At 47.6% G+C, this 26,119-nt stretch overlaps 1 long non-coding RNA gene across 1 annotated transcript; it reads right to left on the bottom strand.

Annotated features, from left to right (window-relative positions):
• Positions 1–416: 416 nt before the first annotated feature.
• LOC117195851 (uncharacterized) lies at positions 417–16,453 on the bottom strand. The gene is made up of 4 exons (XR_004475723.2): positions 15,950–16,453; positions 15,755–15,854; positions 1,427–1,792; positions 417–1,024 (listed from the first exon to the last, which is right to left on the bottom strand). It is a non-coding gene; the product is annotated as an uncharacterized LOC117195851 (long non-coding RNA).
• Positions 16,454–26,119: the final 9,666 nt, after the last annotated feature.

Genomic DNA, 26,119 nt, shown 5'->3' with positions numbered 1-26,119 from the left:
AAAAACAAACTTATGTTTGCCAAACGGGAAAGGTAGTGGGGGTAATAAATTAGGAGGTTGGGATTGACATACACACACTAGTATATATAAAATAGATAATCAACTAGGACTACTTTATAGCACAGGGAACTCTACTCAATACTCTGTAATAACCTATATGGGAAAAGAATCTGGAAAAGAATGGATATATGTATATGTATAACCGAATCACTTTGCTGTACACCTGAAAATGACAATAAACTAACACAACATTGTAAATCAACTATACTCCCAATATAAAATATTGGCCTGGGAGGTGTCAGGTACATCTGGAGGGAGGCAAGAGTGGGCCTTGCGGTCACCACACCACCAGCTGTCACCCGGCCACTCTGGGGTGAGGCTGAGGTCCAGGTTCCACGAGGGACGGATGCCGGCTCCTGTGTCAGAAGGAAGGCATGCAGCCCAGGATCTCAACCCTTGGCAGGGAGAGAGATGCTCCCGGACAGACGTCAGCTCTCACCCTGGGGCCAGGGCCCTGGCTGCTCCCTGCCCCGTGCCAGCCGCTCTTCCGCCTCAGCCTTGACGGCCACGAGACTCAGTGCTGGGCGGCTGGGAGGGGCAGGGAGACAGCACAGGCGCTCACTCCTACAGGCGGAGACAGAGCGGGCAGCGGCCGAGAGCTAGGAGGTGCCAAAGGCCACCGCGGATGGGCTGGGGAAGCCGCAGGACTGTGTCTCCTGCACACCCCTCCAGCTCACCGTCCTGTGCGCTGCCTGAGGGCTGGGGAAGGCCAGGCCGGCCCGCTCGCACCACACTCTCTGGCCCCCGCCCCGTGCCTGGCACAGAGAGCAGCCCTGGAATGCTGGCACAAGAGACACCCCCTCAACCCAGCTGTTCACCGTCCACTGGGTTCACCTGGATCCTCTCCTCCATTTGAGTCCTTCCTGCCCTTCTGTTCTCTTAGGTCCCTGGCTCCTATTCTCATCCACAGCCCCACCTTCCACTCTGTTCTTCTGGAAGGACGCCACCTACATGAGATCCTCGCCTACATGGAGAGGCAGGTGCGGATTCACACACATGCACACTCAAGGCACAGCAACCAGGATCCGTGTTGGAGAGCGAGCAGGGCGTGACCATAGGGAGATGCCTGAAATCCTAAGAAGGAACCTCAGGCTTCCTGTTCCAACCACCCTGGACCAGGGGCCTCAGGACATTCCCAGGGACAGAGGCAGGCAGACAGGCCTGAGGTGGGGGCCGAGGGATTTGGTTCAGAAATGACACTCAAAGGCCGGCAGCTGCCAAGCTCTGTCTCAGGGGATCCTGGGGGGATCCCAGAGGGACCCGGGGGGCCCCCACGCAAGGTGCCACTCTCCTGTGGGCGTCCCAAGTCAGCCTGAAGGGCAGGGGACGGGGACGGGCCAGGGCCAAGCCCAAGCCCAGCACGTACAATCACCACTCCGACAGGCACTTCCTCCCAGGCCAGTTCACGGGGCTGGCATCCACGGGCAGCTGCCAGGCACCTGCTGCCGGAGAGAAAAGCCCCATCGCCCCGGCGTTCGTGGAGGGAGGCGCCAGCTCAGATTCCAGAAAGGCGTGCAAGTCGAAGCAGAGCCCCCTCCCCGGATGTGGGCTGACCGGCGGCGGTACGTCCTGCCCTCCCAACCCGCTGTCCTCCGGCCCGGCCTCTGTGGGGCTGAGCTTGCCTCCTGTCTTTGCTCTTGGAGCCGTGTCTCCTGGGGACCGTCTGTCTGCCACTCACCCTCTTGGGCTGCACTCCCTCTTCCTGGACAGCCAGGGACCAGGCTGCTTCTGCCTTCAAGGCAATGGGAGATGCTGCAAAGACGGAGAACGGGGAGGGCTTGACCAAGAGGAGAGGCCGGCTCGACAGAGATAATTGGGCCTCCTGTATCCCGTATCAATCCATCACATTTATAGTCTTCTCTCCAGACAGGAGACAACGAGGAAATGACAAAAGCCAATAAGTCCAATAAATAAAGGGTAATGGAATAACCAGTACAGGCAGCCCATCCCCTGAGCCCCAGAGCCAGGAGCAGGGCTGAGCCCTCCCCTGTATCTGTCTTGACTTCAGCCACAGGCCCCAGGCGACAGGTAACACCGGTCAGCAGCCCCCATGGGGTTTTCAGCTGGAGCTCCAGCTGCTCAGGCCAAAAACCCTCGCATCATCCCTACCTCCTCTCTCTCACACACCCCACATCCAATCCAGCAGGAAATCCTGCCGGCTCTGCCTTCAAAATATATCCCAAGTCAGACCACTCCTCAACACCACCGTCGCCATGCTGGTCTGAGCCACCACCGCCTCTTGCCTGGATTCTTACAAAGTCCTCCTGGTTGGTCCTTGGCCCAGACTGTTCTCAACACAGCAGCCAGTGGCGTCTATTAAAAGGCAAGTTGGGGCTTCCCTCGTGGCGCAGTGGTAGAGAGTCTGCCTGCCAATGCAGCGGACACGGGTTCGTGCCCTGGTCCGGGAGGATCCCACATGCCGCGGAGCAGCTGGGCCCGTGAGCCATGGCCGCTGAGCCTGCGCATCCGGAGCCTGTGCTCCGCAACAGGAGAGGCCACAACAGTGAGAGGCCCGCGTACCGCAAAAAAACAAAAAAAAGGCAAGTTGCACAGAACCCCCGAGTGGCCCCCATCACACTCAGAGAACAGCCTGAGCCCTCTGCAGCCCCCCAATGCACCCCGCTCCCCAGGGCCTGTCTGAGCCCGTCTACAACCCCGGCTCTTACTCCACTTCAGCCACACCAGGTCCTTGCTGGCTCCTGCCTAGGCCGTGCACGCCTCACCTGAGGGCTTCAGCAGCGGCTGTTCCCTCTCTGTCACAGTCTTCTCCCAGAGAGTGCATGGCTCCCCTCTTTCCTCTGATGTCACTTTTGCAATGAGGCAACAATGACCATCGTACTTTCTATCCTCTCCAGCCCACTGTTTCTATACTTAAATCAGGGGGATGTGAACTCTTAGCTGCAGCATGCGAAGTCTTAGTTGCAGCATATGAACTCTTAGTTGCAGCATGTGGGATCTAGTTCCCTGACCAGGGATCAAACCTGGGCCCCTTGCATTGGGAGCATGGAGTCTTAGCCACTGGACCATGAGGGAAGTCCCAAAATTCACCCTTTTAAAATGCACAGTGTGGTTAGTTTTGACAAATGTATAAGCAGTATAATCACCACCAAAATCAAGATATCAGATATTTCCATCACGTCCTCATGCTCCTTTATAGTCAACCCCTTCCTCCACCCCAGCCCCTGGCAACCACTGAGCTGTTTTCTGTTCCTATAGATCTACTTTTTCTGGAGAATTCATATAATGGAATAATATCGCACGTAACCTTTGTGTCTGGCTGCTGTCATTCAGCATAATGCATTTGAGCCTCATCCATGTTGCTGCCTGTGTTGGTTTGTTCCTTTTCATTGCTGAGAGGTATTCCATTATATGGATGTACCATGGTTGGTTTTGCATTCAGTAGTTGATAGACATTTGGGTTGTTTACAATTTTTCACCATCAGGTATAAGGCTGCTGCTATCAACATTGTGTACTGGTGTTTGTATGGTCATATGTTTTTATCTCTTGGGTAAATGCCTAGAAATTGAGTTTCAGGGGACAACTAATCAGTTTCATCTGATTAGTGTATGTTTAACTCTATAAGAAGTTGTCAGATGTTTTCCAAAGTGGTTGTTCATCATCCATTCCTACCAGCAATGAGAGTTCCAGTTGCTCCGTATCCATGCCAACATTTGGAATTGTCAGTCTTTTTTTTTCCTTTAATTTTAGCCAGTTGGGTGGGTGTATCCTATAATTTTAATTTGCATTTCCCTGATGACTAATGATGTTGAGCATCTGTTCATGTGCTTCCTGGCCATTCCTATATCCTCTTTGGTGAAACGTCTGCTATTGTTTTTAAGGAGCTCTAAAGACAGACTTTATATATATATATATATATATATATGTATGTGACATATATATATGTCACTTATATATATATGTGACATATATATATGTCACCATTTGAAGGAGCAAAACTCCCTGTGTAGTGTGACAACATTCCACCACTCTGCATGGGCTTGCTGCACCATGTGGAGAAACTGACCTCACTGTTCTAGTCTCCATTTTCTCATCTGTAAAATAGGCATGACAATACTTACCTCCTAAGGTAGTGTGAGGATTGTGTAAACTAAGACACATAAAGAATTTACAATAATCCCTAGTACACAGTAGCACTTAATAAATATCCAGCATGATAATGATGAGCATGATTACCAGCCCCCATGTGACTTGTTCATGCCAATCCAATTTCCCTCTTCCAGAGCCCTGTGTTTTCATCTGTAAATGGTTAGGGACAATCTCTAAACCCCTTCCACAGTAACATTCACTGATTTCCTGAACTGCTCTCTGTTTACTGACACACCCCTCACAGGTCCCTTCCTCCACCCAGGGGCACCCCCGATAGCCACCCACCCCCCGGGACACTAGTTACACACACAATGCAGCAGAAAGCTCCCTGCAGCCCGTCCTTCCTGACACGCAGAATGGCCTAGGCCCCAGCTCCTCAGTCACCAATGAGAGGGACCGTGAGAAGCTGGAAGGACCAGGGGGGGACAGTGGAGACTGAGGAAGAGCTGGGAAGGGCAGATGGCGCCAGGCAAGACCAAGGAAGCTGGGAAGGTAGTGTGGCCTTTCTGGGACCCCATCCCCTGCCCCGCAGGGCCCCGCATGCCCTTCCCTCTCCCCACACCACCCTCTCCCTAGCTCAGCTCCACAGCTCAGCGTCGGGGGGTGGGGGACCAGGCCCTCCGTCAGCCACACCCTCCCCCCACCTGACCTCTGGGGGGCTGGATCCCCAAGAGAGCCCCTCCCTGGGGGTGTGGGGCAGGGAGGACAGGAGTGTTGGGAAATCAGTCCACACAGACCTGGGGCTGGTGCCAGGGCGCCACAGGGAGTGGAAGGAGGTGAGAGAAGGGGGCTGACCATCAGGGCCCAGGCCGCTGGCAGGACAGGCCAGAGGTGGCGACTGGGGAGCTGAGGGACAGGGAGGTTGGGAGAGCGGACGGCGTCACAGGGGCTGGGGGCCTGGGGGTTCTAGAAGCCCAGAGCATGGAGACTAGGAGGCAGTGAGGGGCTGGAGTACAGGAGGCGTGAGGAAGACCAGAGGCCAGGGGCACGGCTGGCTCGGGGTGCTGAAGCTCTGGACTTCCTACCCCCAGTCCTCCATTTCGCTTACACTAAGTGGGCTGTTTACGCCCACTGTCACCTCCTCGATTATGGGCAGCCCGCCCAGCCCTCCTAGCCATCAGCCCAGACTCTCTTGGCACCTTGGCCACAGTGCCCTTCTCTCCCCAAGGCAAGTCACCAACTCAGTGCCACCCTCGCCACCCACCTGCTGCCAGGCCCCAGCTGCAGAGCCCCTCGTGCCAATTTCTCTGCTCCTATGCCCCGGCTGAAGACCACCTGGCCCCATGTGTCTGCTTCCCGCCAGCCCCAGCTGCTGCGTGACCACCCTCCTCCTCCTGTAGAGACTCTGGTGTTTGCAGGATAAATAAAAATGGAGCAGTGGGGCCACAGCCTGGCCTGCGGGCCTGATGGCAGCGAAACTCCCCAGGTGCGAGGGACAGGAGGCCCCGGAGCCAAAGGAGTCCCTTTCCTCACTCACTCACTCCTGCTAAGTGATGTCAGCCTACACACGGGACCAGCTGGGGAAACTGAGGCATCTGTCCATTCTTCCTTTAGCAAACATGTGCTGAACATCTCCCAGATTCTGGAGAGCACAATAATGAGCACAAACAGACAAGACCCCCGCCCTCATGGAACTCAGTCATGCTGGGGAGACGGACATTAACCTCAAAATCCACAAACCAGAGCTCTTTATAATTACAAAACAGTGAGGGGGTGGGGTGGGACAAAGTACAATGAGTACAAACATCAGGGAAGACCTCTGATGAAGACATGGCATTTTTGTCGACTGAGGTGGGTGTTTCCAGGCAGAGACCAGGAAGGGCAGGTGTGAAGGTCCTGAGGTGGAAGAGTCGTGGCCTGGTCCAGAAGGGAAAGATGGCCCACGTGGCTGGCTTGGGAGTGAGGACGAGCCAGGAGCAGAGTGTGGACGTGATCCAGCGGCACACAAAGAGGTGCCTTGTTGTACATGCTTTCTATTATTTGCAGGGAGGGGCAAGGTTGCCAGCTGGGTTTGTACTTTAGAAAGATCCTACCTCTTGCTCTGAGGGAAAGATCTGTGGGGCATAAGAATGGATGAGGGGAAACAGGTCAGGTGGTCTCTGTAGGGAGAGATGACGGTGGAGGGTGAGAAATTTGGGAGCAATTTGGGATGCAAAATTGGAGAACAGAGCGCCCAAAAATGGGTGAGGAGGTGCCTCTGGTCTCCGACTAGGACAACAAGGAAGGTGCCACAAGAGGCTGTCGGCCTCCTCAGGCCACCTCCTGGGCTGGCCCTCAGGCCTCTGACATCTGCCCCAAAGAGTACTTGGCAAGCAGGGTGGATGATTCACTGGGGGCCTATTCTATTTAAGAATTAATTCTCCACTGTGGAGAACAGTATGGAGGTTCCTTTAAAAATTAAAAATAGAGCTACCATATGATCCAGCAATCCCATTCCTGGGCATATATCCAGAGAGAACCATATTTCAAAAAGATACATGCACCCCAAAGTTCACTGTAGCACTATTTACAATAGCCAAGACATGGAAGCAACCTAAGTGTCCATTGACAGAGGAATGGATAAAGAAGATGAGGTACACAGAGACAATGGAATACTACTCAGCCATAAAAAAGAATGAAATAAGGCCTTTTGCAGCAACATGGATGGACCTAGAGATGATCACACTAAGTGAAGTAAGTCAGAAAGAGAAAGGCAAATATATGATATCACTTATACGTGGCATCTAAAAAATGACACAAATGAACTTACTTACAAAACAGAGACAGACTCACAGACATAAAAAAAAGCAAACTTACTGTTACCAAAGGGGAAGGGGAGGAGATAAATTAGGTGTCTGGGATTAACAGATACACACTACTACATATAAAATAGATAAACAACAAGGACTTACTGTATAGCACAGGGAACTATGATCAATATCTGTTAATAACCCATAATGGAAAATATCCGGTAATAACCCATAATGGAAAAGAACCTCCTATGTCTACCACAGACAGCAGAAGCTCCACAAGATAGCAAGTTCCTGTACCCGCCTGAAGCATTGCACTATGTCGCTGCTGATAGGAAAACACTGCTTCTCTGGTCGTTGTGAATGTAGCTATATGAACTGCCCCCTGAGCATAGAGCACAAAGGCGGCCTCAGTCAGCTTTTTTTTCTTGGCTGTGTGGCTTGGGGGATCTTAGTTCCCCAACCAGGAATCAAACCTGGGCCCTCAGCAGTGAGAGCTTCAGAGTCCTAACCACTGGACTGGCAGGGAATACTCTCAATCAGCTTTTAATGTTTTCTATCAACCTATCAAGAATTTACATGACACATCCAGTCCCTCTCTTGAGGGAACTTCCCCTTCTGCTTGAATTGTTTACAAAACAAAATTGGGGTTGAGGTCTGACGGCACTGCCATGTCACTGTTGAGGACACTTGGACACCTCACAGGATCCAGCCCAGGCTACCAGAAGGCGGTACCATTCCTCAAAGTCACGGGGAGCCCAGGGAGGGAACCCCACTTTGATTCATCTCTAGGTGACACTCCTGTAGATAAATAACCACAGTCTCCAGTCGAGAGCACAAGCGCAGCTCAGCACCTCCCAGCAGTAGCCTGACTCCACGCTGAAGCCAGCGTTCCCCCATGCAACACAGGGGAGCCCTTGCTGGGATCCTGTCACTACCCCTGACCTCTGCTTCCCCAAGATGATTTCATTTCAGAAGCCCCCGGTCCAAGGCCTTTATTGTGGTCACGCCACTCCCACACAATACACCTCCTTCCCTTCTCATCTCAGGATGTAGCAGCTGGATACTGTTTCCTCCATCCCAGAGGCTCTGGGTCCTTCTGTAAATTGATGCACTTCCTCCAGAGGCCAGCTTTCCATACCCCAGATCTCAGAGAGAGGAAGCCTTGAATATAGTCTCAAAACAGTTAACTAACTCCCAAGTGGGGGACCAGGGATATGTACTCACCCTACATTTGAATAACTAACAAAGCCAGCCAAGTGGCCTTCCCCGGACTCCAGGCAGTTTCTTCTTAAGCCACACCTGTACCTGCTACCTGTGGACATGGCAAGTGGGCTGCACTAGGCATGTAACCATTCCTGCGGGTCCCCTGAGCTTTGCAGAGGCTTATTTGGAGAGCAGACCTCCAACGGCACCCCAGCCTTAACCTCAGCACAGGTTTGGGTCTGTGTGCTTTTCATGCCGGAAAAAGGAACATTTCCATGTGGAAATCTTCCAAATGTGTCTTCCCCAATCACCCTGTCACCAGATTGTTCTAAGCAAAAACTTTCTTGTAAATTATCTTTGCCTTTGCTGTTCACACACAAAGGTTACATAGTTGTCTGTCTCTGATATCACACACGTAGCTGGGGAAATGGTTTCAGAGGTTCCCACAGCTGGAATCTCCAGAGGAATTCTGACCAAGAAGGGGGACATGAGGTCATGATGAAGAGGGAAAGAAGGAAAGAGAAGGTGGGGAGGACTCAGAGAGCCAGAGAGGAGAGGGGACTCTATGCAGGTCACCTTGCTCCTTTGCCCCTCCCATCTCCAAGCTGCCGTTTCATTGGTGCTGCCCCAACCTTCGCATACAAGTGAACAGATGATAAAATGGTCAAGGAGGAAGAATAATACACCGGTATCAATGAGCACATGCAGCCCCAAGTCTTGGTTTCTAAATACCATTCTCCATTCACAGGAAATCGGACTCCTTGGTGAAATGGCTGATTCATTGCTAGAGCAGAGAAAAAATACAAGATGAGCCCCGGACCATCCTAGAAAGTAAGAGAGTGCTTAGACTGGTATATACACGTCAAAAGACATGGGAGCCAGTTTGAATGGTCCAGTTAGTAAGTTTAGAAGGAGGGAGGGAGTAGCAAATCATCAGTGGATGAAAATTAGGATAAAAGTTTGATGAGGAACATAGTCTCAAAGTATTTTCCCACAGCTGCTCTTTAATTTACTTAATTTAACTGTGGGGGAATTTGGCACACACGTCCTAAACCAAGTGATCGGGGACAACATTGCTACCAAATGGGAAAATGGATATTTCGTGCCTCCCCCAGTGATACTCCGAGAGAGATACAACATCCCCTTTGTGGTAATCTTACCAAAAATGCATAACCTGAAACAAATCATGAGGAAACAGCAACAGAACTTGAGCAACGTCATTCTACAAAATAACTGGCCTAAACTCTTCAAAACTGTCAAGTTCAAGAGACACAAGGAAAGGCCAAGGAATTCTTCCAGATTAAAGGAGACTAAAGGGACATGACAACTAAATGCAACAGGTGGCCCTGGACCAGGAAAAATAAATAAATAGAAAGAAGACATGATTGAGACAACGGATGAAATTTGAATATGGCCTGTGGATTAGATAACAAATTTTCTGATTTTGTTAACTGCATTGTGATTTTGTCAAAGAATATCCTTGTCCTCACCAATAGACTCTCAAGTTTTTAGGGGTAAAAAGGCATGATGTCTTCAACTTACTCTCAAGTGATTCAGAGAAAAAAATCTGTATGTGTATATACTATGTATAGTATATATACAATATAGAATATACAGTATATTATACATACATATATGTAGAGAGAGAATTATAAAATTAATGAGCAAAATATAAATAATTGGTGACTCTGCATAAAGGATATATGTGAAATCACATTAAAGTAAAATTTACACAAATAATAATAATGGCCAACAACTCCACGGTTCTTACTCTGTGGCAGGTGCTGTTCAAATACTTTACATGTAGTAACTCATTTGATACTTGCAAGAGTCCTACAAGGAATGTGGTACTATCGTCCACGTTGTCATCTTCCTTTTGCAGATGGGGGAACTGAGGCACAGAGCAGTTAAGATGGCAGAGCTGAGATCTGACCCCAGGTCAATCTGCCTGGCTCCAGAGTCTGTGCTCTTAGCCAGTGGGCCTTGATGCCTCATAAGCTGTGCAGAGGCTGAGAACGGAACCCGGGGATGGGAACATACACAGAGGACACGCACATCTTTACACCCAAATGCACATGGATGGGCTGCCCGATGCACAATGGTGGCAGACTGAGAATCAAAGCAATCTTCGGCTCTGAACATGTTAGTGAGCCTCTGAGAAAGCAGAAGGAAGCTCCGAGTTGAGTGCCTTAGGCCTGGGGGCAAAGACCCTCCTTCCCGGGGGTGTCCTGCAGCCTCTAGCCCAGCCTGTTTGCCTTTCCCTTCCCCTTCCTGAGAGCTCCAAGCTCAGTTTCTCTTCTTCTCAGACCCCTAGGCCCACAAACCCAGAAATTAGGGGTTTCTGGCCTTGGCCTGCTGGTGGTGAACACTGGCTGGGGCCTTGGAGGAAAGAAGGTGGGCCCCGATGAAACAGTGGCCCCAAAGTCAGAGTTGAGGTGGGATGACTGAAAGCTGATGGCCACAGAGACTGGAGGAGACTGGGTGAGGGCAGGAGATGAGAGGACCATCCAGGCCCCAGCCCCACGGTCACTGCAGGAGCAGCTTGGCAGGGGTGGCTGTCCTCCTCGGCTCTTTGCCAGAAAGGACTGAGGGAGTTCTGCTCCCTGCACCCCTGAGGAGGCTGAACCTCGCTGGCCGAGTGTCAGGGAGGATGGGGCTGCTTGGGCCTGTCCAGTCCAGCAGGGAAAAGGGGGTGGGGGAGGAAGGCGCTGACGTCCGGATTCAGCAGAGACCTGGACCCCCGCCATCCCCTCCCCACTGAAGGACCTGTCACAAGGCGGCCGTGGCTCACACCCGCTTATCGGGGCTGGGGTGTGGAGAGGGTGTCGCGGACGGGAGATAGGACTGGGACAGGGCTGTCCACACCGGCCTGCTCTGCCTCTCCCTCATTCACGCCTCCTCTGAGGCCCCTCAGCCCACTACCCCCCGCACCTCCAGGCTGCCCCTGCATATCTCCCTGCAAAGCACCCCTGCAGGCTGCGTTATGAGAAGGAGTGCTCTGCCCTGGGCAGTCAGAACACCGAACACAGAGGGACCCTGGAGAGTGTCCGGCCCAATCTCACGTTGCACACAGGGGACTAGGCGTAAGGGGGTGCCACTTACCTGAAATCATATTGCAAGTATGCAGAGGAGCAGAGCTAGGCTCTGACCCTAGACCAGAGCTTGTAAGGCTCCGAGCCTCAGCCAGGGAGCCCGGAGGAAGGGTCCCAGGGCCACAGTGAAGGAGACGTCGCAGCACACTTACCCCTGAGGAATCCCAGTCTATTCAAGTTTCAGCCTCATATGGGGAAAGAGGACATAGACACGTCACACTGTCCTGGACTCCACTGACCTTGGAGAAGATCCAAGGTCTCTGCCCGTGTCTGAATGGCAATGACAGCGAGAGGTTGAAGGCTCCCTCTGCAGTGTGGGGCAGTGCGGGGCAGAGAGGCGAGAGGGGGCACACAGCACAGAAATCAGGAGGCCGGGGGAGAAGTCAGGGGCGCATCATGGGAGGTGGTGGGAACTAAAATATGTGTCCTGCCTAGTGGGCTAAGAAAGAGCCAGTTGGGCCCCAGATGTGCCAAGGCCTCGGAGCTCCTGGGGAGGCCTGGCAAATTCAAGGCCACTGTCTGCCACTGTCCCCAGACTTAGAAGACATTTGGGCAGAAATGAGCCCTGGCATCACCAGAGGCATGACGGTTCATCCTGTGCCTGTCGAGGAACTGGGGCTGGGGGAGGCAGAGGAGAGAAATAATTCCAAGATCCTGGCTGGGGGCAGGGGAGAGGGCAGGGTTCCACACCTGCACACAGCTGGAAGACCTAAATTTAACTCCGCTTCTCTCTGGGCCAAACACACAAAAGCCCTGCTCAGCACACTCTGACGGGCACCTCCGTGCTCCCATCTTCCCACTGGGACGGGCGGCCTCAGGACCAGACCCTGTGGATCCTGATGAAAAGTGAGTGGGGAAAGCGCCCGGGGAACTCCAGCCGGCTGGAAGCAGTGCTCAGCACGCCGCTGGGAGTCATCCCAGCACAGGGCCCTGCTCCACGCAGCGCCTGCCCACAAGCTCACAGCCAGAACAATGCACATGGCTTCCTCCCTCCTCTGAGAAGCCATCATCTCAGAGGCCAGTCTCTGTGTTCCCTGCAGGGGGACTGGCCCCCCAGCCAGGCCCTAGTCCTCAGCCTTCCTGGGTTCCCTCACAGGGACCATGAGCGCAGTGACACTCAAGCAGGATAAGCTCAACATTTCCGACTTGCCGGTAACTCCATAACACGTCTTGGGCACGTGCTGTTTACAGAACCCTCTGGAGGCCGCAGAAAGGAGTCAACTCTGCAATCTGCCTGCCTCCAGGAAGTTAGCAGGCCTTGGAGGGCAAAGACAAGTAAATGATGAATGACTGAACTACAAAGCAAAGTAAAGTAACGGCAACAGCCTTGCGGGGTGGAGGGCAAACATTACATGTGTAAGTGGGAAGATGGGCTGGGCAGTCTCCCTGCATAGCACAGGTGTCCAAAGCGCTGGCCCAGCCGTGCTGTGTGCAACCAGAGGTGCAGTGGGCAATCTCCCTGTCCCAGAGTGACTCACAGGCAAATTTTCATGGAGACCTATTTCTGCATTGTACAATCAATTTAGTGTTTTTTTTTTTAAGACATAGAAGAGAATTGAATGTAAGTTCTGAAAATATCAGAGCCCATTATTATCACATGAAACTTGCTGCATGGGTATGTGAAGCAGGTTGCCATGTAAAATGAATTTTTTACCAAAGGGACCTTCCTTGGCTCTTGTCTCCTTCAATGTTTTTAACGGACACATTGAAGGCTTGTTTTTCCAATCTGCAATCTCAAAGCTGGGAGGCATAGCTAACATGTCAGATGGCCAAATCAGGATCATCGAGAATGTGAACTCGCCTGAAGATGGGTAGGAATTATAATCAAGTGGAATCTTAATAGTTGGGCATACATAAAATGCCATATTTGTGTTCCAGAAATTGACTGCGTGAGCACATGATGAGAAAGTGATTTGACAGTAGATCATGTGGAAAAGACCCGAAGCCGTTAGTTGGAGCGAGTCCCACGTGAACCAGTGGTATAGTGAGAAAAGTGGGGTGTCAATCCCCCACCTCGATTCAGCACTGCTATCACCTCACCCTGAATGCTTTGTCCAGACGTGGTCGCCACACCAGGAAGACATGTGAAATCATGGTGAAGGGTCTGAAATCCATGAATGCCTGGGCATGAAATGAGATGCCCTGATGTCATTAGGAGCACCTTATCTCTAAAGGGCTATCAGGTGAAAGTAGGTGCCAGCCAGTTCTGTGTAGCCTGGAAAGGCGGTTAGGGCCTGTCATTGATGAGCAGGAGTTACAGGGGAAGGTTTCAGCTGAATGTTATGCAGCTCTTCTATAAAGAAAATTGGGCACCTGGGGGCCTAATGGGATAGGAGAAAGTTTTCCCTTGATAGTCACAAGGTCAAACTCAAAGACCACCTGCTTGCCAGAAGACTTCTGTCTAAGGAATGTGTGCCTTGGGGGAGGGTGGGAGCAAAGAAGGGCATATGGTCCGGTTCCAAATCCTGGTTGCTCCTCAGGATTGCCAGTGTTGCTTGTTTAGAAAATACAGATTCCAGCTTCACATCGGATCTACTGAATCAAAATCTTCAAGTGTGGGGTTGGAGAATCTACTATTCTTTTGAAGCTCACCAGGCAGACTATTCTAGATTGAGAGACTAGACATAATTAACAAAATATAATATAGGAACCTTGTTTGAAGCCTGGATGTTTCAAAAAAGTATAAAAAACATTTGGGGAACATGCAGGCAAATTCTAATTGAGATTGTTTATTAGACGATATCGAATGCTTGATAATTTTCTTAGATGTGATAATAGTTACTTTGGAAATAGGGGAATGTCTTTTTTCTTAGGTAATTCAGGCTGAAGTATGAAAAAGTGAAGTGCTGTGCACTATTCACAATAGCCAAGACATGGAAACAACCTAAATGTCCATCGACAGGTGAATGGATAAAGAAGATGTGGTACATATAGACAATGAAATATTACTCAGCCATAAAAAAGAATGAAATAATGCCATTTGCAGCAACACGGATGGACGTAGAGATGATCACAGTAAGTGAAGTAAGACAGACAAAGACAAACATCACATGATATCACTTATATGTGGAATCTAAAATATGATACAAATGAACCTACCTACGAAACAGACTCACAGACATAGAGAACAGACTTGTGGTTGCCAAGGGGGAGGGGGCTGGGGGAGGGATGGAGTGGGAGGTTGGGGTTAGCAGGTGTAAGCTATTATATATAGGATGATAAATAACAAGGTCCTACTGTATAGCACAGAGAACTGTATTCAATATCCTATGGTAAACCATAATGGAAAAGAATAATTTAAAAAAGAATGTGTAACTGAATCACTTTGCTTACAGCAGAAATTAACTTTGTAAGTCAACTATACTTCAATTTAAAAAAATAAAGTAAAAAAACAGCAAAGGACTTCCCTGGTGGTGCAGTGGTTAAGAATCTGCCTGCCGATGCAGGGAACACGGGTTCGAGCCCTGGTCCGGGAAGGTCCCACATGCCGTGGAGCAGCTAAGCCCGTGCGCCACAACTACTGAGGCTGCGCTCTAGAGCCCGTGCTCCGCAACAAGAGAAGCCACCGCAATGAGAAGCCTGCGCACCACAATGAATAGTAGCCCCCACTTGCCGCAACTAGAGAAAGCCCACGTGCAGCAACAAAGACCCAACGCAGCCAAAAAGAAAAAAAAAAAAAACAAACAGAAAAAAGAAAAGTGAAGTGCTGTGTCTACAACTTACATTTTTTTTAGACAATAAGTTACTTTTAAATGGTTCAAGACAAGAATGCAAATGAAACACAGTATGGAGGGAGAGGGCATTCGTTGCACTTTCAACTTTTCTGAAAGCTTGAAATTATTCAAAATAAAATTGGGGGGAAAAATTAAACTCTCTAGGCTTCTCTGATGTGAGCCAAACATGAGGCGCACTGGAAGAGATGACCCCTCCTGTCCCATCCAGCCTGAGAGCCTGGAGCCTGCCTACTGAGGCTCTGTGCTGGGGCGAGGTCCCAGCGGTGTGGCATTAGGCCACAGTGACCCCTAGAGGTGCTGTGCACTCAGGGTGAACCAGCCCTTGGCCGAATTGTCAAGTTCAGGAACATGGAAGAGAAGCCCATCCAAGCACCCCATCTCCCCTGCCCCAAATTATACAGAGTGCAGTGCATCCCACTCGGCCCTCTGATGACCTGAGGGTTGGTCCCTGGAGGTGAGGCTGGACTGCAAAAGCAGCACTGGATCCCCTGATAGACCATCTCCATGACGACACCCAGAAAAGCAGGCCAGGTGGAGAGGCTGGGCATGGATGTGGGCAAGAGCAGGGCTTCCATGGTCGATGTGAGGCTACCCCTGACCAGCTCCACCAGAATGAATTAGAGGCTCAAGGAGGAGAGTGAGGGCCCAGAAAGGGGAAGGGCACACAGGGTGGATGTGGTAGGGAGTTAGCAGGGAACAGAACAGCAGACCCTGGGGTCGGGGACAGGCCGCTGACGGGAAATTGGAGATTCGTCATGTTAACACCAATGACATTTATGGACTCACGATCAAGGCAGGGAACACAGGCGACATGGTAATACTCACAGTCACTCCAAGAGCAGGGCTGCAGGCTGAGCCCAGCTCTGCAAGAAGCCATTCCCTCAGGATCAGACTCTGTATCTCCTGCTGGGCTCTATTCTAAGTCCTGAAGGAGGGACGGAGGTTTTCAGTCGTTTGAAGATGGAGTCACAAGTGCAGAAACACTAGCAGGTAGTTAAGGGGCTAGCACACCCATCCTACCTTTGCCACTTGTGTAAGGTCCCCCTTTGCTGCATACGATATAGGCGAAATAGTCTCAATCCACAGACCAAAGAGCCTGAAGTCTCGAAAAAAAGATGTTACTGCAGGTGGAGAGAGATTAGGGAGTGAGTCCCTCGCCCCCAGAGGGGGGTCCCAGCAGCAGAGCCTGGGTCCTTCTCCCTCGGCAGCCTCCCTCAGACCAGGGGCTCCCTGAGCATAAACAGAGTGGAAGGCAGAGTCCCAGGTGCAGCCTGAGACCGCGGCAGGACCCGGAGAGGGCCCGGCTGGATGGTGATTGGCTCAGGTCAGTAATGAGGTCCTTCTTTGACCAGAGGGACACACCTGATGCTTGGGGGGAGGCCTAGGGCTCTGCTGCGTCTGAATCCAAGTACTCAACAGTCCCACGGGGGAGGCAGAAGTGATCTGATCCAGAGGAAAGTCCTGAGCTCTACCCAGTGTTTACATTTCAAAGTTTGTTTTGGAGGGACTCTTAGTGGAAGTGTTGAGACAATTCAAGCATCACTTGTCGTATATCAACAAAACTTTTACGTATAAAAATGAGGACTGGGAGACTGCTTTTTTAATTGTAAGTAGTTATCTCTTCTTTTTCACAATGACCAGGTAGCACTTTTCATAGGAACTAAAAACATGTTAAGACACTTTAATTTATTGATCTAAAAATCAAGATTCTCTACCATTGAGGTGGTGACACAGGAGTGAGAACAGCATGGGAATAACCCCCAAGGCTGCTGGAAATTCAGGTCAGAGGAGAATGTAGTGACAGGCCCCGGGGACAGTGGATGGGGGCTTGCCTCTTGAGATGGGCGGTAGGACCTCTCCCACAGAGCCGCCCTCAGTCTCCTGGAAAAACACCCAGACCCCACTGTCACCTCTCCAACAAGGAGAGAAAGTAACAGAGTTTTTGGTCACAGTGACATTTGGGCTCTTTCTCCCTGAGAAGAAAAAGACTGGCACAAGCTAATGGGGAACAGTGTGATAAAACAGGCAGGTATTAATTGGGCTGCAGTGTTCTGACCCCCCAACTTCTTTCTTTTTTACCCAAATAAAGCAGAATAATGTCAATCATTATCATCTTACCTTTATCTTAAAGCCTTGGCATGTCTGTTAGAGACAAACACAAAGCACCATGAAAACTGTTCTAGTAACAGCCCTTGGAAAGACAGCAGTGACAGGACACAGTCAGACAAGTTCCTGTGCCCTATTTTAAGACATTTTACTGCCTACACTTATGAAAGCCCATGAAAGGATTCCACATAAACCCAAATCTAGAAATCTGGCTCAGAAAACAGCCACTGTTTCCCCCAGAGGTAACAGTTTTTGGGTCTTTGGGCCAACCACCAGCCCTATGTATGCCATCCAGGTAGGCACGCTGGCACAAAGGTGAGTGAGCCACAAGCTGGTGAATCTGTGGGCACAGACCCTTCTAAGTTTCCTCAGTCTCTAGAACAAAAAGCCCATCTGGAAAGCAGGGAACACATCGATTTGGCACCAGCCAGTCTCTAGAAGAATTGCATTTCTGAAGGCAAATAGGGACCCTGATAAACCCCAAAAAGCACTGACCTTTAACCTTCAAATACCTGTGACTGTTTCTTCCCAAAGAACTAAGGAGGGTTCAAGTCAGAGGACATTCAAGTCCCTCTGGCTTGATGGCAGACAAGGAACCAGACCCCTCTTACCAAGCAGGCCCCAGGATCACAGACACCCCTTCCATCACTCAGGACATATGTCTTTCTGAGTCAAAAGCCTCTGTATCAGGGAAGATTTTAATGTACCCCATGTTGTGTGCCCATTCCTTGTGGATTACTTCTTTGGGAAGATGAACCTTGGGCAAAATACTTCAGCTCTCTAAGCCTCAATTTCCTCTTGGGTAAAATGAGGATAGTGGTATTTCCCTCAGGGGGTAGTTGTAAGATAATACACGTAAAGCACTGAGCTTAGTATATAGAACATACTAAGTGAGCAGAAAATGTAGTTGACAGAAGAGGAGGAACAGCAGGCCCATGAGGGGAGGAACAAGAAACAAATATATGATACACATGGTCAGGACAATGCATAGGGGATATCCAAAAGCCATCTCTAAGACCAGCTCAAGTCCCAGGGAAAGAACACGTACAATATTGGGTTCCACGAAGGCTGAGCAGATACATCAAAGACACTGTATGATGTGGAGGCAGAAAATGTAACGCCTTCACATACAATACATCCAGAGAGACACGCACACAGAGTCATCCTACAGACACAGCCCTCCTGTTAACTTGACACAAGACCAGCCCGTGATCTGCAAGCGTTAACAGTTTCCTTAGTTTCCCACGTCAAATAAAATACCAACCAAAACATTTGACATCTTTGATCTTTTGGGGAGAAATTTAGGAGTCCATCATTTTAAAGCAGAGCCACTAAAACATAGTATCCCAAAGAGGCTGCACCTGCTTCATTACAGACAATGTCGCACTTCTGAGAGGTGAACTACAAGGGCTTTCTTTCCAGGACCCCTGACTGCTCTGAGCTTTGAGTTCTTCCAGCTTCTTCTTGCAGTGAGTCATGAAGTCCTCACTGGGTTCAATGCCTGCGTTCCGCAAATTTTCCATGAAAGGATTTTCCCGTCTGAGTACCGATCGGGCTCCCTGAATCTTCCTTGTGCTCAGAGTGAACTTCCTGAAATCCAGGAGCTTACAGGTGTCCACCAAGCAGATGTTCCTGATGTCACTATTTCCATCCAGATGAGGGAAAAACACCAGTCCTGACAACTTCTCCAGGTCCTGCAAGCTCACCTGGAGCTCACTTAATTGAGGCTGGAAGCCAATGGCCTCGCTGGGCACCACAAAGTCCCTAGTGCCAGGGGCTCAGTAGACCCCGGGTTTCTGCGCACCAGGATCACCTTGCAGAGGTGGGCGGGCACCGCCACATTGTCCTCGCCAATCACCTAAAAACAAAGCAGCTGTATTAGCGATGCTAATTTGCACTAGCAGGTCCCAAATTTTTGCTGAAAAGACTTTTAGATGCATTTCTGAAAATGTACTTACAAACTACCCCACCCCATCCCCAATGGATTTAAATTCAACTGCCAAAGGTAATAATAACCAAGACACAGACTCACAGAGAAGATGAGCATTTAACAGGTAGATTCTGATTGTCTTTAAAGTAACACCACCCCAAAGAGCAGGGGTCCCATTCTCTGCTCTTTGTAGGACAATGGAATGCCAAGAGTGGGTCCTGAGTTTTTTAATGGACAAGAAAATCTTTTGCCTTTTTCTTGTCTCATAATCAGCACTTCTGGGGCTCCTAACATTCAAAGGTCAAAACGGCCAGCTTGGGGAACTCCCAGCTCTAGAAATAAAAATATGGCCTTGGTTTATCAAATTCGCTAGGGAGCTAAACAAACAGCCTTTCAAGAAACGCCCAGACACACCACATCAGTATTACTATCTCCAGTATCACCTAGACTGTGGCTCATTTTAAAAATTACATTAGGTAAATGTAAATGCTGTTTGCTCAGAGTTCTGCACACTCTTGGGTCTGCTATCAAACACAGACCCCTGAATGTGTCATCAAATCAGACACTTTGGAAAGGTATCCACACAACGAAAAAGCCAGAGCCAGGGTCAGGCCTGAAAACAACTTGGCTGCCTGTGGAGGCTGGCTGTAATAATGAAATAACACTGTTATGAAACCTTTTCGAATTTCCTTCCAATTGGCTTAGAAGCCATTATCTGCTTTCTGGAAAAGAAAAAAATGAACGTCCATTTCCTTAATGGTCTCCAATAAAATGACACAATCCAGCTACAATATGCTTGTGGTACTACTGCTCCTCCTGGGCCAGCCCTTCTTTGGCAAGAGGCCTCCCTTCCAGGCCAAACCCGCTCGCTGTGGGAGGCCCCGCTGGGAGCCCAGATAAGGCAGAGGGATGAGAGCTACAGAGGATTCTTTTCTGCTTTTCCCAAGCTCCTACCCATACAGCACACAGCCTAACAACTCCGAGGCCATCTGCTGCCTAACACGCAGGGAAGTCCCACCGCCAAGGCCAACTGCATGGCTGCAGGGAAGACCCATCATTCCACAGGAATGATCTCTGTAACTGTCTTGGAAGTTAGTGAAAGTGGTTGGTCAGGGTGCAGTTTGGAGTAAGGTTTATGAAACTACACAATCCCCTCCAGCAAGTCATTTATGCAGCTGGGAAAAAAAACATGCCGTTCAAGACAAAAAACATACTGAACATGAATGCAATGGAGGGTCACAACTAGCGCACAGATCACCAAGAGATGTTAATTCAACACTGCAACTCAGAGGTCCTGTGCCCGGCACTGATGGAAATACCGAAAGGAATAAGCTTTAAAGTAAACTCATTTGGCGCTGCTCTCAAGAAGCTTCCCATCCAGGGGAAGAGTCAACACCCACAGTGTGGTGAGACGCAGCCGACACAGAGCAGCAGCAGCAGCACTGAGTGGGCGGGTGCAGGGGAAGTCAAGGACCAGAGCTGAAGGTGTGGCTGCAGCTGAGCCTTAGTTTACAAGGTGGGGGGAGAAGTTTAAATGGGCTTCAGGTGGTCCAGTCACTAACTAGCTGGGGAGCCAACAGTTAAGCAGCTCCTTGGTGTCACCTGGTGGACATTTTCCATCACTGCAGCACAGATCTCAGACTCCCAGCTATCTGGAGCCTTAGGAGACCAGTCACTTGATTTTATTCTCTCCTCACCGACTCCTTGTCTACAAACAAATGACAACTCTCAAAAAACTTAATCAGTCATGCCCATGTGCTGCTAAACAGGGCTTCTAATCAGGTGCGTTAAATTCCAGCCAAAAGTAAAGAAGCTTGACATTTTAAGATCCATGGATTTACCACATGGAAATCTACCGTTTCTATTAGATTTTCAAAAACTCTCACATAGCTAGAGGACCTCTAATACTACCTTTGAGAAACCTCATGAACACAGAAATTCCTACTAAGAACCACAAAGTGTGACTCTTCCACCCATGACTTACAATATTTCAACAAAGAGGAGATAAAATACTAGTCCCAGAAATAAAGAGAAAAATGAAAACTTAGCCAACTCACTATCTTCTCTGATTCAGTCCACTTTGTTCTCAGGAAGTAAACATATTTAACCTATCTAATATAGGAACCAGTCCTATTTGGAAATTCAGAAAACTCGTTTCTTCCCTGATTTTAAAACTTAAAAAAAAAAAAACCTGAAATATCTTAGAGCTATCTTCTCTGTAGACAACTCAACCTACATAATAAATTCTTCCCACTTTTGGGAAAACTGGACATGTTTCCAGAAACTAGGGTACTGAAGCAGAATGGTTCCGCAGATTGAAACCCCAGAGACCTGGGGCTTTGGCATGAAGTTGCAAGTCACGACCATTGGTATCTTCTTTTTTCATTCATAAAATGAGTAATAACAATCCCCAAGCTATCCCATAGAATAGTTCCGAAGATATAAAGACAGGTTAGTTTAAAAAAAAAAGATTTTGAAATCTGCAAGGCCTATGTAAAAAGCTATTTTTGTAGCATATGTCATTCAAAAGACAGGAATGCAATTGCATTTGGTACAAAAGGTGGTTCTGCAGAGGGATAGTGGAGAAACATGGGATCAAGCAAGATTAGACCAGTTCAAGGTAGACAATAGGGTTTCAGGAGAAGAAAACAGGTTGGACACAAATGACACCCTAAACAAAGGACTCGAGGGCTTAACGTGAACCAAGTCTTTAGTATCAGTAAATCAGCAATAATCCTTTTCCTATGACATTTAGGTATAAAAATACTTTACAAAAGGAAATCTTTGCTGCTGTTAAATTACCAGAAAGCACTGAACTCTTGTCAAGGCTGTAACAAAAGCTGGAAATCAACTGGGAATCACTAGAAAATACAATATATATAACAATCATAAAGCTGGCACTTGTGACCTGAAATTAGTTTCCGTACGTGCTGGCCTGCGCTCGTTCCCTCCTATCCAAGAGACAGAGATGACAATTTGCTCCCCCTTCCCACCCCCAACTCCACACACACAGAGCTGGGCCTTCATGCTGACTCAGTGCCAGCAGAGACTGGCCACAAACGACACCCAGGCTAAGCCTGCCCTCTGTCATGTCATATCTGCAGCAACCGTGCCTTAAGTGAAATAGCAAGCAGCATCGTGAGGAAAAAGTATGTACCTGCAAGACTCAGATAGATAGATAGATATTTGGTTACATTCCCCTGGTAAGACAAAAAAAAGAAATTCTAAAAATAAAACTGTTGGACACCTCAAGAGATAAAGCCCTTAAAATAAAGTCATGCCAATCAAGAGAAAGAAAGAGACCATGACAGTGTGATAAATAGGGAGGAACCAGAAGTGAGGGAGTCACAGGGGTGGGGAGTCAACAGGGGTGTGGCAGCCCCGTGTGCTACCGGTAAAGCCTCTGCGGGAGCTCAAACCCTGGGAGACGGTGCTTCCCACACGGGGCATCCACCCAGCGCAGAGGTGGGAGATGCCAGGCCAGTGAAATAAGCACATTTTCCCAAACTGTCAATTCCACTGGGTGATTTAGGATGGGGGTAAAGAAATAGTTAACCAGTAAAAGAAGTAATTTCAATTAAAACAAATAGATATGAAAATGAAGATTGCCTAAAGATAAAAGAGGAGATTTCAAAAAAAATTCCCGATCACTTCAGCTGATGCCTCAAGATCCCTGGAGACATATTTTTGATTTCCTCCCCCTCCAGGAATTGTGGAAGTTTGGAAAATAATGCTGTAGAAGGAAAACACAGACTGTTAAGTACTTCTAACATCACCACCACCACCACTACTGAGCTGTCAAATCTGAAGCTCACTTTCTTGCCAGGTCAATTATAATGTTCAGGCCAGGATCTTCAGGTATGTTTCACTTGTCTTGATTCACTCTTTTCTAGAAATAGGCACATGGATGACCTAAGCTATAATAAAGGGGGTGATTCTGATTAGAGCTGTCAGATGACTCACTCTGATAAAATCATTGCTACCAATCTTCCCTCAGGCTCACATTCACTCAAGTCCTATGATGCTGTGATTCCTTCCTACATATTCTAGCAGACGTTTCTGCCTGGCTATAAGGAATCTTCCTCTTGGCCCATTTTCTGTTCTTATTTTTGCAGGCTAGCAAATATCACTTGTAACTGCTCTCCATCCACATCATTTTTTACCTCCTGGCCTTAAGCTTCTATATATGAAGAGCACAGCAATCCCTTCACTGTAGACTTATGAGATCTTAAAAAACAATACTATGAATGACTGGCAATTCTCATACAAGTAGAGAGACGCACATTTGGATTTCCCCCTTGACAATTACTAGCAATGTCACTTGGATGTGACCCCTCAAAACTTCAATTTCCTTACCTATAAAAGAAGATAACCACTGCTTGTTTGTAAGAGCTGTTTGTGAGGACTGACTGGGATGGCGTGAACAAAGCTACCTGCATACTGGGTGGTATATATGGCCCTCGATAAATACCAGCTCATCTGCTTCACTTCTTCTGAAGTATACACATATATGCTTCATTACCTAGATAGAAAAGTAAATTAATACCTCTCTTTTATTAGGTACATTCTCCTAAAATAAGGTTCAAAGTACAGTCATAAACAAGAAGTAAATACTAAATGGCTGGATTTAAGAAAACAAAACACGAACACTTCTCATGCATTCTGAATTGCCGCACATAATTGTAAGACATTCCCTGGGAAACAGGAATTCATGATTCAAATACGTATTTATTCCTTGAGAGGAACAGACCCACCTTGAGGGCTGGGCAATGCTGTGTCCCCTTTCTCAGCATCACTAAAGGACATGGTTTTATCCACAATAATTTTATCATGAATTGCTAGAAGATAACCCGAATTTTTAGCTGGGCATTAAAGGTTTCTACCACCTGGTGCAAACCTTCCCTTTTTTTTTTTTTCAAAACAACTTTTTATTGAAGTATAGTTGATTTAAAATGCATTCATTTCAGGTACGGCAAAGTTATTCAGTTTTATACACACACACACACACACACACACACACACATATATATTCTTTTTCAGATTCTTTTACATTATAGCTATTACAGGATATTTAATATAGTTCCCTGTGCCGTACAGTAGGTCCATGTTGTTTATCCTTTCCTTTTATGTTTGTCTCCTTCCCTATACAAGTGCTCTAATCCAACTGTCTGAGGGACTTACTGTTTCTCGGCACACATCCTACCTTTTCCTACCCCTTCCCCTTGCCTAGCTTTGCCTCCCATGTCTATTTTCCTTAACCAAATTTGCCCAAGTTTATATGTGTATATATTTGTATGCATACATATAATATTTTTGGCCCAGCTAAATTCTGAAAATGGCAAACTCTGAGACAACTTTTCCAATTTAATTTATTAAAGGGTCATATTTTGCTTTCATGCTAATAGACATACTAAAGATTTTTAAATTTAAAATTCCACCTGAAATAAAGTTTCATCTGAAAAATGATGCCAAATCTAACAAAAGATATAATAGAAATTGTTAGTGAAAACCATAAATACGTATATAAAAGTAGATGTCACTTTGATATGCTTTCCAGAAAGATGAAAAACTACATACCCATCCAGAGATATAGATTCCTATCAACATCCAACTTTACATACACATACATAACACACAGGGTAAGCTGCTTCCTTTATGACCAGGGTCTATAAATCTCCTTCTCAAAAAGCATAGGAATATTGAAGATGGAGAAAAAAGGCCTTCCCAACAGTATGTCACTAAAGGCAAAAGAATTCACATACTATGTTCTTTGGGACTCTCTCCACCCACTAAAAAAGTCTAAAAATAAATGTAGTGAACACACATGACAAGCCAAACAGCAGACCGAGTACTCGAGAATCAACTTGCCCAGAACTTGGTTTCTAAATACCAATCCCCATTAAAACGAACCAAGAGAAATGGCTGATTCCAGAGTTTGCCCAAGTGGAGTCTGGAACATCCCATTATGCCAGAAAGTAGGAAGTGCAGAGAAACTTAGTGGAAGCCACAAAAATACTGCAGGTGTTCAGAGCTTCAGCAAAATCTGAGTACAATTTATGAAGTAAAAGAACTGATAAAAGTTGCTGACACCAAAGAAATTAAGAGAGAGAGATGACTCCCAGGGTGTGAAATAGAGGAAAGAAGGGAGAAAGTAATCAAGAATGTAGTTTGAAGCATGTCATTTATAATTCCATATACATTCCTCCCACACGACAGGTACTTAAAGATGTGCCGAATTAAAGATTTGCCAGTGTGAGCATGAATAGGTCCTATCAATTAATACAGACGTGGAAAACTAATGATATAGGTTCAGAGGCCCAGAATCTGAAAGAAAAGACCAAAGACCAATAATGCTTTAAAATAAAAACAAGAAAAGAAGACCATTACTCAAGGTATACTCTTCAGGAAGCTGATCTTGACGGCCCTCACACATTCATCATTATGACACTAGTTAGGGTAAGAAGAGCTGACAGGTCTCTTTTGAAACTCTCTTCAAGGCTACTTGAGCATGGCTGAATATCATTCACTGATAAACTATTTAGGAGAAGCAAGGTTAAGTCTTTTTAGTGGTTAGTTTTATATATTCCAGTGTAATAAGAATTCTGGTATAGAAAAGATATACTAAAAGGTATATATGTATATATTTGTTTCATTCTGAATTAATTGCAAATTTAAAATGTGTAAGGATGGCATATGGAACACCTGCACACCCTTCATCCAAGTTCATCAACTCGACATTTTGCCCAATTTATCACTCTTTTCCTCTCTCTATATATATATTTTTCCCTAAACCTTTTGAAAATAAGTTATAGACACATCCTTCAGGATGTATTTCCTAAGCACAGAGACATTCACTTACATAATCACAGTCCAATGATCAAAATCAGGAAATTTAACATTGATAAAATATAATTATCTAATCTACAGACCTCAAATGTTACCAATTGTCCTAATAAAGTCTTATTTAGCAACTTTTGTTTTTCTGATCTAGGATCTGATCTAAGACAACACAATGCAATTTGTTTTCACGCATTTTAATCTTTAGTTTTTAGTCTCCATTAATCTGGAACAGTTTATTTCTCAGCCTTTATCTTTGACACTAACATTTTTGAAGAATATAAGTCAGCTATTTCATGTAATGTCCCTCAGTTGGG

The sequence above is a fragment of the Orcinus orca genome, chromosome 10 (assembly GCF_937001465.1).
Source record: "Orcinus orca chromosome 10, mOrcOrc1.1, whole genome shotgun sequence".
Taxonomy (NCBI): domain Eukaryota; kingdom Metazoa; phylum Chordata; class Mammalia; order Artiodactyla; family Delphinidae; genus Orcinus; species Orcinus orca.
This window is presented reverse-complemented; position numbering and strand designations above follow the sequence as displayed.